Here is a 4,785-nt window from a genome sequence, read left to right as displayed (position 1 = left end):
ACGCTGTTTAATGAAACCCTAATTTCCAGAGTTTGAGACCTATTTAAAGGGCCGTATGGCCGTCATTTGCGGCCACCAACCCCAGAGAGAAACCCTAAAGAGATCTAGAGCGTTTGTGAGGAAGGAGAGGCCAATCTTGAACTTTGGTTGGTGTTTTTGCAAGAAGGAAGTGTTCAAGGCAAGAGGAGGCAGAAGGAGGTGCGATTTTGGTGGTTTTGAGCTCATAGAGATTGCATTGAGGTATTATTCTCGGACCTTTTTCAGTTTTGGTGTTGATTCTTAGTGTTAGGGTTTTCCTAACCCTTTTAGAGGTCGATTAAATGTTGTATTTGGTCCCTTCTTGAGTTTGTGTTCTGGATCTGGACCCAAAGAGGTCCATAGACCTTAACCCTTGGAGCTTTATGAGTTATTTTGGAAATCATGAGCTTGGAATGTCATTTTTGGGGCTAAATCACCATTTTGGAGCATTTCTATGTTATATGTGTATCAAGGTCCGAACTTTACGTGATTATCATGCTTGGGGAGGCTAGATCTATGATTGTATGGAACAGATCTGACCTCAGAAGTTGTTTTGAGTTTGTGCATGGCATGAACTCGCCGAGTCCGAATAACAGACTCGGCGAGTAGTATGAAGGTTGCCCGTTAATCACTCAGTGAGTGGACTTGTCGAGTTGGGGGAATGACTTGGTGAGTCAGGGAGAGTCAGGGGTATGAGTTCAAGTTGGAACTCGCCGAGTTGTTCTTGGGACTCAGCGAGTTGAGTCGGGGTGGCCCCGCGATTCATGTCAGGTGGAACTCGTCGAGTCCAGGGAAGTACTCGACGTGCCAAGAGAGGGTCTAAGAGAGTCAGTGGACACGTGTAGACTCGCCGAGTCGCCCTTGTGCACTCGCCGAGTCAGTTCAAGTTTGACTGTTGACCTTGTTGACTTTTAGGATTGAGTACAATTGTATTTATGGGGGTATTTACTTTATGTGATTAGGCGGAGGCTAGATCACACTTCTTCCGAGTCAGATATTTACCGAGACATCAAGGTGAGTCTTCTCACTATACGTTACCTAGAGTGGTACTATGCGATGACCAAAGGGTCCTATGTGTTATGTATGAGCCTATGTGCTATGTGATATTTGTATGTTGTATGATGATATAGACCAGACTGGAGGGTCCAACGAGCTATGACCGGACCTAAAGGTCCAACGAGCTACGGGACTGGAGAGTCCCGCTGAGACACATCGACCAGAGGGTCGTATTATAGCCTTGAGTGGCGTATGTGCTGTATGTGGTATTTTGGGGAACTCACTAAGCATTAATGCTTACAGTTGTTGTGTTATGTGTTTCAGGTACTAGCGGTGAGCGCGGGAAGGCGCCGACATGATTCGTACACACATGATTTGGAGTTTTGTAGAGATTCTGGGGAGATGTATTTGTGATAATAACATTTGATACAATGCGTTTGACATTATTTATGAATGAATGAATGTTTTAAAAATGAAAAATTATTTTGAAAATTCATGTTGTTACAAGTTGGTATCAGAGCCTTGGTTTGAGGGATTCGGATGTATCTTCGGGCGTATCTGAACTCAAACTGAGGATTTGAGAAAAACTTTGCTAATGAAATAAAATTTTTTGAAAAGAGTAAAAAGAGTTTTGAGACAAACAGAGTAGAACCGTGTGTACGATCAGCCAGCGCCTGAACGGTGAATCCCCAAAAGTACCCTTACATTATGTGTTATGAGATATGTTATGTTATGCATGCTAGAATAGGCTAGGTGTACATATTAGGACTAGAGTGGCCTGATTTGTGATGCCTTAGCTTAGGATATTTCTATTGGTGAGATGCTTTGAGAGTAAAGTACTTGTAATCCAAGATCCAAGGAGGAGGACTTGGAGTGAATACTGATGCAGTGTGGTCAGTAGTATTGGGCCCGTACTACTGAAGACACCGGATCAGTGGGCATTCCAAGTAAGAATCTTTTGGACAACGGAGGACAAGTAGGGTTGCGTCATCGAGTATGTGTATGCTCGATCGAGTCTTTGATAATTTTTGTTGTATTTTAGAAGCATCATGGTTGGGACTCGACACACACCTTAGAGCAGTGGTGTCAGCGATGAGGAGATCTGTCGATTGATTCATGAGGAGGTTGCTGCTGCCATTCCGGCTGAGATTCCCAAGATGTTTGGGGACATCAAGACCACGTTGATTGAGACTTTTGATGAGCGGTACACAACATTGACTGAGGATGCTGCAGCTGCAGCTACTGCTGTTGTTGCTACTGCCAGACCTCAGGGAGGTGACTCGTTGTTGTTCCAGGAGTTCTGCAACACGAAACCACCAAAGTTCGACGGGACGCATGACCCGATTTCCGCTATGATATGGATCTCTAACATCAAGGGATGTTTCTATACGTGCTCTTGTCTAGAGCACTTGAGGGTTCAGTTCGCCTTGAACCAGCTCCGCCTGGGAGCGAAGGATTGGTGGAAGTTCGTGACGGCGAACTTCACTTTGGCTGAGATTTCCGAGGTGACCTGGGAGAGGTTCACTGCTATGTTCAGAGAGGAGTATGTTCCCCCGGTGGAGAGGGAACGGTTGATTTAGGAGTTCTTGACCCTCAAGAAGGGTATTGATTCTGTAGCAGTCATCACCAGGAAATTTCATGAGAGGGTGATGTTTTCCCCTGAGCAGGTGTCATCTGAGCAGGCTCGTATGAGTCGTTATCTGAATGTGATGAGGAGAGATATTCGGGAGTTCGTGGCGAACTCAACTTACCGAACATTTGTTGAGCTCCAGGAAAATGCTCGGAAGAGGGAGATCAAGTTGGAGACTCAGGCCAGGTAGGAGGCCGAGTCTCAGAGGACGGATCGGTTGCCGGTCAGTCTCAGCCGGCAGCCAAGCGGGCTAGACCCGCTGATTCGAGATCTGGAGGCGCGAAGGGCCACACTTGTGGGAATTGCGGTAAGAGTCACGAGGGGTCGTGCAGGGATGGGGTATGCTACAAGTGTGGGAAGGAGGGACATATCGTGAGGGATTGCCCCAAGGGATTCTCGGTTTGCTTTCATTGCAACCAAACCGGCCATCGGAAGGCCGAGTGCCCGCAGCCTCTTCAGGGATCTGTGCCTGCTGCTAGGACTACCGAGGTTCGGCTGGTGAAGGTCGAGGCCCCGAAGGCTCGTGGGAGGGCATTTCAGTTGACCGTGGAGGAGTTCCGCGCGGCGCCCGATGTGGTGGCTGGTATGTATTCTCTTATCATCTTTTATTTGAGTTGAGTTTTTATGCTTATATGATGATATGCGTAGGTACTTTTCTTGTGAGTTCTGTGCCTGCGTTGGTATTATTTGACTCGGGTGCGAGTCGGTCGTTTGTTTCCATAGCTTTTAGTCAGCATATTAGTGTCCGTCGAGAGGCGCTGGATCGGCCTCTGCGAGTTTCCATAGCTGATGAGCGAGTAGTGTATGCTTTGGATGTGATTCGAGGATGTGTCCTTGATATCTTCGGTGTGGAGTTCCCTATAGATCTGGTTCCGATCGCGATGGGGGACGTTTGTGTTATAGTGGGTATGGATTGGTTGAGCCGATATGGAGCTGTGATAGATTGCGAGCGTCAGTTGGTGACAATTCGAGACCCTAGTGGGGGAGTTCTTACAGTGCACGACGAGGGTACACGTGCGGGGTCAGCATTTTGTTCGGCCGCCAGAGCAAGACAGAGTCTACAGCAGGGCTATAGAGGATTTGTGGCATATGTGAGGGATGCAAGGGTTGTTTCAAAGTGACCAATGTCAGTTGATGAGGTTTCGATAGTGTGTGAGTTTCCGGATGTGTTTCTAGAGCAATTGTCGGGTGTGCCTCCGGAGAGGCAGGTAGAGTTCGGTATTGAGTTGGTTCCAGGAGCTGCGCCTGTCACTAAGGCGCCATATCGCCTTGCGCCTCCGGAGATGCAGGAGTTATCCTCGCAGCTTCAGGAGCTGCTGGGGAAGGGGTTTATCACGCCGAGCAGTTCGCCATGGGGGGCGCCTATCCTTTTTGTCAAGAAGAAGGATGGCTCGCTCCGGATGTGCATTGATTATCGTGAGATGAATAAGCTAACGGTCAAGAACCGTTACCCATTGCCAAGGATCGATGATTTGTTTGATCAGTTGCAGGGAGCATCTTGGTTCTCCAAGATCGATTTGAGGTCTGGGTATCATCAGGTGAGGGTACGGGAGGAGGAAGTCCAAAAGACAGCATTCCGGACTCGTTATGGGCATTACGAGTTCGTGATGATGCCTTTCGGACTCACCAACGCACCGGCGGTATTCATGGATCTCATGAACAGGGTGTGCAGACTGATGTTGGATCGCTCAGTGATCGTGTTTATCGACGACATTTTGGTGTATTCGAGATCCAGAGAGCAGCATAAGGAGCATTTGAGGGAGATCCTCGGAGTTCTGAGATCGGAGAGGCTTTATGCCATGTTCTCGAAATGTGAGTTCTGGCTACGAGAGGTTCAGTTTCTGGGACACCTTGTTAACCAGGATGGGATATTGGTCGATCCGGCCAAGATTGAGGCGGTCATGAGATGGGCGGTGCCGAGGTCACCCACCGAGATCAGGAGTTTTCTGGGTTTGGCTGGCTATTATCGGAGATTTATAAAGGATTTCTCCAAGATCGGTGTGCCACTCACCAAGTTGACCCGGAAGGGTGTTGCGTTTTCTTGGGGTCTGGATCAGCAGACCTTGTTCAAGACTCTTCGCCAGAAATTATGCGAGGCCCCAGTGTTAGCCCTTCCGGAAGGGATGGAAGATATTGTGGTA

This window comes from Lactuca serriola, chromosome 5 (assembly GCF_051521515.1).
Source record: "Lactuca serriola cultivar US96UC23 chromosome 5, Lser_US96UC23_V15, whole genome shotgun sequence".
Classification (NCBI taxonomy): domain Eukaryota; kingdom Viridiplantae; phylum Streptophyta; class Magnoliopsida; order Asterales; family Asteraceae; genus Lactuca; species Lactuca serriola.
Note: the sequence above shows the minus strand (reverse complement) of the source record.